Source organism: Cervus canadensis, chromosome 7 (genome assembly GCF_019320065.1).
Source record: "Cervus canadensis isolate Bull #8, Minnesota chromosome 7, ASM1932006v1, whole genome shotgun sequence".
NCBI lineage: Eukaryota > Metazoa > Chordata > Mammalia > Artiodactyla > Cervidae > Cervus > Cervus canadensis.
Genome location: NC_057392.1, coordinates 14,108,526 through 14,117,541, shown reverse-complemented (window position 1 = coordinate 14,117,541; position 9,016 = coordinate 14,108,526). Strand labels below are relative to the sequence as shown.

The 9,016-nt window shown below is 41.7% G+C and overlaps 1 protein-coding gene across 2 annotated transcripts in view; it reads left to right on the top strand.

The window, feature by feature from the left end:
- Nucleotides 1-3,895: 3,895 nt before the first annotated feature.
- The window catches only part of TMEM108 (transmembrane protein 108), a 411,372-nt gene continuing 406,251 nt past the window's right edge, over nt 3,896-9,016 (top strand). The window contains exon 1 of one of the 2 annotated variants that reach the window (XM_043474390.1): nt 3,896-4,020. The gene's annotated coding sequence lies outside the window, so the exon portion shown is untranslated. Of the gene's footprint in view, nt 4,021-4,045; nt 4,313-9,016 lie in introns of those variants that run through there. The other variant, XM_043474391.1, reaches the window with a different exon arrangement.

The window sequence follows — 9,016 nt, the reverse complement described above, 5'->3', positions numbered from 1 at the left end:
TAGCGACTAAACTGAACTGAACTGACAGATAATATAAAGATGTAAAGAATGTAAACTTATCTTAAAATGTCCACTGTTTTAGGCTAAATCTACATACTTTTACACTAGAAAGTGGAAAAAAAGATAGCAGCTATTAAAACAAAGATACACAGACAGAAAATGGTTATCCTGGCTAGATTTATATGATAGGGACTAGAATCTTGGGTAATCAGTGGGTCTTCATGAATGAAATAAATGAAGTTTAGAGAAGCTATTTATTGCTAGAGAGATGAAAACATAATTAGCAATCATAAAGCAGTCCTGTGGAGGTTCTGATTATCATGGAGCAATGGGTGGATTTTTGGAGACTTGGCTGTTTATATCTAATCTTTTTCTTTTCTTTTCAAATATACCTAAATCTCCTACTAAGCAATTTTGTGCTGGGGAAATGGGGAAGGGGGATTGCATAAGCTAATGCCTGATTTATATCAGATACTAACATTTCCATTTCCTGAGACAGAATAGCCAGGTTATACCTGTGAGGCAAACAGACAGAAACAGAAAATGAATGACAGCCTGGGTGTTCCTTTTTATCCCCCCAATTTTTGTCCTCCAGCAAGAATTTCTTTTGTTTCTTGATGCATCTTTTTGAAATGATGATATTCACAAGATAAAATAAATGCTTTTTTCTAGTTAAAAATTTAAATTACTGATGCTAGTTAAATATCAGTGAAAATTGTCCTTATTTTACCCAGTGGATAAAGCTACAAGTTTATGAGGTGAGAAAAATTTCTCCTCCATTTAATTCTGTGAAATATATTTTTAAAAGTGTCAGAGCAGAAGGAAGTTAGATTTCAGACTTACACATCGGATTCCATATTTCTAATGTGGCAAATCAAGTCATTTTTGAGCAAGATGGCTGTTATTGGCAGAGTGTTCTGAGGGTACCTCACTAATTCAGTTAAAAACTAGGTCATATTCCACTACAGCAAATATCACTCCATAGAAAAACTGTGCAACAACAGGTTTCCAAGGTCCAGGCACTAATCATTTTATGTCACAAAATATAAGAATTTGGTAAAATCTCAATAAAGAGAATTGAGACTCTTTCAGAATACCTTAAAATGGACTCACCTCCTTCATTTCATGGCATTTCATTCATATCATGGCAAACTAAACTAATAGCAGAGCTTGAGAGTTTGAGATGTTCTGTAACAGAAGATACAATGTAGATTCAAGTTTAACTAGAGTTGGCTTCAGAATTGTTATAGGAGAGAGCCTAGAGGAAGTTTGTGGTGCCACCAGGTAATCTGTGCTTTCACCAGGACTCCAGGTGGTTCTGTTGCAAGTCTTGGGAAAAGCCTCAGAGAATAACTCTCAATAATGCTCAAATAGAAATCTGCTTTTAGTTAAGAAGGACACAAAACAAGTCAAGATAGCACCAGAGATTTCATCAGTTTGTAGTGGTTGTCAAAAGGTAATAGTTTCTTTGGGGGCAATATTTACTTAATCAACTGGAATTAAACCTAGTTGTGAACCTGGCTTTTAGATTTAGTCCACTAAATAGTCTTTGGAATATTTATTACCTATGAATTATTTTTTGGTTTTAAAAAAATCTGTTCTCACAAATTATCTGGAAGCTTTCCCTCTGTTTCCAGTCTTTACGTCCTTAGTGATCTGTGTTGCAGAGTTGATTTCCCTTGTTAAAAAATGAGTCCCTCAATCTAGCAGCTTATATAGGTATTCTCAAGCATGGCTGGATACAAATCACCAGTGGAACTTTTTAAACCTATTGTTGCCCAGGCTCCACTCCTCACTCCAATCAAAATCTCTAGGCACAGGATTCCCCCCCGCCCAAATCTACTTCCTTAAAAGCACTACTGTCTTTTCATTTTGTTTTTAGCTTTCTTTGCTGTGCAAAAACTTTTAAGTTTAATTAGGTCCCATTTGTTTATTTTTGTTTTTATTACCATTTTGACAGATGAATGGATGAAGAAGTAGTACAGGTAGGTACAATGGAATATTATTTAGCTGTTAAAAGGAATTAATTTGAGTCACTTCTAGTGAGATGGATGAACTTAGAGTCTGTTACACAGAGTGAAATAAGTCAGAAAGAGAAAAACAAATATCATATATTAATGCATATAGATGGAATCTAGAAAAATAGTACTGAGGAACCTATTTGCAGGGCAGGGACAGAGGGGCAGACATAGAGAACAAACTTGTAGCCACAGCAGGGGAAGGGGAGGGTGGAATGAACTGAGAGAGTAGGACTGAAACATTTACATTACCATATATAAAACAGATAGCTAGTGGGAAGTTGCTATATAACACACGGAGCTCAACTCAGGGCTCTGTGACAACCTAGAGCAGTCGGAGGGATATTCAGGAGGGAGGGGACATATGGATACTTAACGACTGATTGACATTGTTGTATGGCAGAAACTAACAAAACATTGTAAAGCAATTATCCTCCAATTAAAAAAAAAAAAAGTGTTACTGTATACCCAAGCTTGAGAACCACTGGTTTAAAGATAGCAAAATAAACTTTCAAACATATTCTTCTTAGTTGTTTACTCTTGCCACAGCCAGAACCATTGCTGCGCTAGATTCAGTGCATTCTTGTAACTCGGAGTTTTGTGCTATGCTATCTCTGATAGAGTCACTGGTGAACAATAGCTGAGATTATTAAGCAGGCTTCACTTCTGGGGCTGATAAGCCAGAGGCCCAAGATATACCGACAAGGATAGAAGTTTTCTCTAAGTGACATTTTGATCACCTTGAGGAGCAGTGAGAGAAAACTGCTGAAGCAGTGTCACACCACCTGGCCTGCAGTAGGAAGAAGGTTTTGGAGACTGTAGCACTTAGACCTTTGAATCACACTGGTACGCTACTGGGGAATAGAACTATGCTGAACAACAAATAGTCTAGCCAGTCTGAAAATACTCAGATTTAGGTCAAGTTTGAGAGATGACAGAGGCACTGGGCTTCCTGATTCCCAGACTCTGGGATTACTGACAGAAGTCTATCTGGGCAATTTCAAAGTTTCCTAAGATAGGATATTACAAACTCTCTGGCTTATATTGGATAGTTCCTGACCTGAATTTTCCAAGGAGCTGCAGCAATTAGCTCCCTGGATTTTATTCCTACAATGCTTCTTCCCGAGTTTGCCTGTGTATTTCTGTTACTGACTGCAAATTTCCAAAAAGCAGGAACCATTTATGCTGATTCTCTGGACAAGAATACAGCACAGTGACACATGTCCAATACTTCAGGATGATTTAATGTTCTCAATGAGGAGCGTCCACCAAATTAGTTACTGCCCCATGGAACAAAGATGGGTGATGTTCAAATCAAACATGCCTTCCCTCAGCCTGTGCCCAAACTACAAGCGTCACCAGAACACCCCTTGTTCAGTCAGTCACTGGAATGCTTTATCAGTTGAGGAAGGAAGAGGTTTTGAAACTTCTAGATAACATGGAGCAGGGGGTTATAACCATCATTTTTAGACAAGTGCCTTTAAAATCTTGCTACCCAAAGCGTGGTCCTCAGACCAGGAGCATCATCACTGTCTAGAGATTGTTAGGCAGAATTTCAAGTGCCCGTCTCAGGCTTACAGGATCAGAATCCGCTTTTTAATAAGATGCCCAGGTCATTCTTGTTCATATTTAGAATTTGAGATATCAATAGATCTAGTAATTGATCAATCTAGCACCAATCAGCGCCCCAAACAGAGATTCAGCCCTTTGTACCCGCCTCTCACCCGATCCACTCTGTAGCAACCGAATCCCCGGAGACATCGGAACGGGTGCTGCCGAGGGCAGCTTGGTGATTGGCTAGTCAGACCACGTGACCTGCGCTGGCCCTCCCGTGCTAGTGGATTGGCTCTCGCGGACGCTGACGGACGGGGCGGGGGCGGGCCAAAGCCAGGTCGAAGGGGCGCGCGCGGTGGCGCGGAGGGGCGAGAACGCGAATGCGCGTGCGCGAGCGGCGGAGCTCTTTCCCCGAGCCGTCGGAGGGAGCGGGAGCGCCTCTCCCGAGGTAAGAGCTGCCGCGGGGCGGGCTCCCTGCCCCTCTGCGGCCTATTGCGGGCGAGCGGGGCGGGGGGAAGTCTGAGGTCCGCCTGCCCGGGGAGCCTCACTTGGGAGAGGATGCAGACCCAGGCTCAGTCGTCTCCCTCGGTGCCTCGGTTTCCCTTTTCTGCCCGCTAATGCATCTCCCCATCCTCCTCACCGCGGTGCCGGGTCCACCCGAGGGGAGTTGCCCACCTGGTAGCCTCGCCTTCGCCTTTGTTTCTTTCCCGGAGGGATGCTGGTACCGGCCCCCTCCCCAGGTAAAGGATGAAGGGTGGTGGGGCGGGGACGTCTCCGGCGCAAGACCTGGCCTAGAGCCGGGAAGAAGATGGCTTTAATGCAGTGGGACCTGTCACATGTGAGAATGAAGAAAAAAAAAATGTAGTGTCACTTTGGCCAAGCCACGGGACTCGAACTAATCCGGCGGAGGCGGCGGCGACCAAAGCCGTATTCCTGGCGCAGCCGTGCGGGCGGGGGTGGGGGCAGGACCCGCGGGCCAGCCCAGGTGCGCCGGTGGAAGGCTTCTCCCGACCTGCCTGGAGCTCTCACCCCAGAGTTGCACCGAAACGCTTTTAGCCTGCAGAACGGATCAAGAGATTCGTAAAGAGAAGGGAAAAAAAAAAAAATATTTTAAAAGCCGCTGGGCACTGGCGGAGAAGGTCTAAGTGAGAGGCTACAATGAGAAATTACAGCGAAACTGGTGGCTGGTAGTTGTGAGGGGGAAGATCCCCGCAGTGAACTGCAGAGCAGACCATCACACGGAGATTCTCCTTCAAGAAAACCTAATATATATATATATATATATATATATTTTTTTTTTTTTTTTTTTTTTGCCGGGGTGGGGGTGGTTATCTCTGTAAACTGAGGTTTTTCTGGGCTGCCGAATCAAGTAATGACTTATTTTTAGCATGTTAATGGGTGCTAGGGAGAAAGGAAGGCAGGTTACACCCGTTTAGATCTCCTTAATTCTTTCAAAAGTGCGTGTTTAAAGAAGGCCTTTGGATGCCAAAAGCTGAGTGTGTGTGTGTGTGTGTGTGTGTGTGTGTGAGAGAGAGAGAGAGAGAGAGAGAGAGTGGTTTGGGGGGTGGGGGAGATGTCTCCTTGAAGTCATACTTTACAAAAGGCATCCTCTGCCTCTTTCCTTCTCAATTTCCCTAGACCTGAAATAGCAAGAGCATACTGTACAGCTCATAACAAAGTATGAAAAGTCCCTTCAGTTTTCCACTAGTTAATTTATTAGATATACCTGTTAGTTTGCTTGGTACGGAATGGTTTAAACTATCATTAGGAAGATTTTTACTGTATTTTGGAATTCCACTATAATTCATTTACAACTTATTCTGGTAGGAAATGGACAAGGATCTGTCTACCTGATTCCTCAGAGACATCCTGACAGGGGTTCCAAGGCTTTTTATTACTCTTACCTTCCCCATACAAAGTTTTGTTTCTTTAGGAAACGGTGTGATTTTTTTTTCAAACACCTCAGACACACTGCATGCCTGTGAAATGCCCAAACGTGTTAAGAAATCGATTTACTTGGCAAGTTCAAACTAACTAAAGAAGGGACACTTAAATTTGTTAGGGGGAATCAGAATTAACATCAACTGTAGCAGATCAACTTTTGGTGGTTTTCTGGGGTGAGCAAAAGTAAAAGAAAAGGTGTTGCAAAGCTTGTTGGGAATGTAACAAATGACCTCATAAAGTAAAATATAGATTGTCACCTGACAGATTGGTACATAAAGCAAATTAGAGTAATTTTAGAACTTGTCAGTGATTTGTTTCTAGCTGGTATCCATGGGGAGAGGAAGGAATTCTGAGGCTGGGGTGGGGAGTACAGTTTGAAAAGATATATGCTTTTGTGTTTAGAGAGAAAATGTCGCTTTTGTTATATAAACTACACAAAGGACATGCAGTGTTTATGTTTAGTCTGTGAACAGGAGGCAAGGGTTTTGGAAAGGTTGAAAAACACTTATTAGGTTAAACAAGGGAAAGCAGAAAGATTGGCAGGCTTAGTTCATCTTAAGGGAAGCAGTGACCTACAGGACAAGGTTTATTCTCTGATTCAGTAAAAGCCCACTTAGGTTGCTTCCAAAGCAACAACAAAATCATTTCCTTTCTGTCGTTTCTGTCCCTGGGTCAGGGAGGGAAGAGTGAATGAGAGATTAGACTCTGACCTGCATGCCTAAGCAGTATTGTCCTTTGAGCAGGATCTGTGTCACACTGTGTAAATCTAAGAGCCGTCACATTGATAGAGGTCTGAGCACCTCCCCTGGACTCTTGCTGTAAGATGGAGTGGGATAACATTGCCACAGGTGGCAGCAAGGTGAGATCATCTGATACGGAAGCCCTAGGGTGAAGAGAGCTAGGAAGTGTTTAATTCAGTGAAGCTCTGCCTCTGGAGCTTTGAGAAGGCAGAGCTGCCTCTCTACTGGCTTGACTGGCTGGGTTTTCTACGGCTTCCCAAGGAACTGCCCTTCACGATGGGAGCTCCTGTGGATTTCTGTGTCTCAGGTTGTAAGCATCAGTTATGCTTGTAATGTGCTCTAGAAAAGGAAGGCTCACAGAAACACAAATCTAGGCTGCCGTTCTTTCAGGCATGTCAAACGCAGGCTTCCAGAAAACAAGTTATGCCCTCCCTACCAGTAGATGGCACTGCTGTCTCTGGGAATTCCTGGAGGAGATGAAACACGAGCTGGCAAACCAGTGATGTGCAGCCTCTGGTCTAGAAGATTTTGAAAGGCTGTGTCAGTTCCCAAAGAAAATCCTTTAAAAAAGGAAAAAAAAAAAAGTTATGAAAGCCAGAAATATTGATACAGAGTAGGAATGATGGTTGTGGGGGTTAAGAATGGGTGCCATTACTTTGCTGGCTGTGTGTGGGAGATGGAGAGGGTAAGCTGACAAGCATTGGAGCACAGGTTTTGAAAGCCCTTGCATACATATTGTTGGCTAATTGAAAATGAGGTTGAATTCATGATTCAATCAAATTTCCCAACAACTTCCTAGTGTCTACCTCTTTGCTTATAAAACTTGTCTGTACACATGGATGGGACTATGGAAATACACATGTAACTTTTAAACCTAATCAATAACCAATAATTATGTATCTGAAGATAGTGGTGAGAGTATTAGTAAAAATAATGCTCATGCTTACTATATTTTAGGGCTGTCCACAATAGTAGGTCAAAGTTATTCTGAATCAGTTTCTTGTAAAACTTAAAAATTCCTAACAAGTATTCTACAATTTTAAGATTTTATTAGCGATTCACATCCTGAACTTTGGTTTTATTGACCTTATTAGCCAGGGTTTGTTCATTTATTCCCCTCTTTTGAACTACCTTTTCTTTCATTTTTTAAAAAATAATTGACTGTTTTTGATATGAATTTTGTAGCCATATATTTGAAGGAGGTGATACTGTTGCTAGTGAGATTACTGTGCGTATGAGCTTTGACCCTTCTGGAGGCATAGAACTCTGCTCCTGCTCATCACCCGAATCACCTGCTTCCTCATGCTGTCCCTGTGCTATGGCTCAGCTTTTTGGAGTTTATTTCCACCTCTCTTCAAGTGAACTCATGAGCTGATTTTTATTACCAATGCCAAATCCTAAAATCTTGCTGACGCTGGACAGCAGTAGTCACAACAGTTTGCTAACATTACCTCATTATGTGACCTCAAATACATTTCTTTGCCTTTCTGAACCTCAGTTTTCTCACCTGGGTCACTGGAATTGGGTGAGATGTGATGCATGTCTCTTGAAAAAAAAAATCCTTTCTAAGTCAAAATTCTATGGCCAACTGATTCTCATAAAGTGTCAATATTTCTGAATCCCCTGAAAAATTCTTATCTAAAAGGTATTTTCATGCAGTGAACCTAGAGCAAAAAGAAATCCCACTAATACTTCTTCTCAGAGAATCCTAATAATTCAGAGTTGTAAGAAACCTTAGGGATGGTTTTGCTTGACCTTCTCATTTTATAGACAAAGAGTTTCACCTCAGAGCTGAGTGATTTGACCAAGCTAACAGAACTAGAGAATGGTAGAAAACTGGGACCCAACCTCATGTCAGTCCTGCCTTTTCCAGTGCTGAATTTCTTCACCTGCCATCAGTACACAGAAGATGCTGTGTCTACAGGGCTGGAGCCAAGAAAATTCTGGGTAATTCCTTAAAGTAGGGTTTTTAAACCGCAGCATGAATAGTATTGTGTTGGGCAGAAATTCAAGGCCTGACTTCTTTTTTGCACCTCATTTTTTTCTTCACTGACTGTTCTTGAGTAGTATTCTTTACTATACATCCTTGTGTTTTTTTTAACTTTCCTGCAGAAGAAAAAAAACTTTCTTCATCCTAGAAGAGTCATTCCCCAATCAGATGTTTTTAAATTGGGTCCATGGCAAAAACAAGAATTTTTATTTTCCATACATACACACTGAGTCATTGCTTGAAAAACTTGGTCTGCCCTGTGACCCGCTTCCCTTTGGACATGTGAGATATAACTTTGGTGGTGATCACTGTTTCGAAGAACATTTGCTTGAAAAACTTGGTCTGCCCTGTGACCCACTTCCCTTACATTCAGTATGATGGTGGTCCATGTTGTTGAATGCGTCCTTCTGGTACCTTTTTAGATTTGGGCCAGAGCAGCCATTTACTCTCACTTTAGCAGAAGAAAAATAATTACCTTTTCTTCTTCAGCAGCTTATCAATTGAATTTTTATAATAACAGAAGAAAAAGTCCAATTTCTGTACTCTGATTCCAGCACACTGAGTTAGTATGAGATTTGAGGGACATTGTTGACTTCTGAGTTTGTTTCCTTGTCTGGAAAATAAGAGGGGAAAGCAGTGACCACTTAAATTCTTTCTAGTTCTGAAATCTTGTGACTCTTTGAAATTTTACCTGGTATCCTGAAAATGGGGATTTTATGTATAATCAAAGTTGGTGCCAGTTCTTTGTATCTGCAGATCACTTTGTGGTA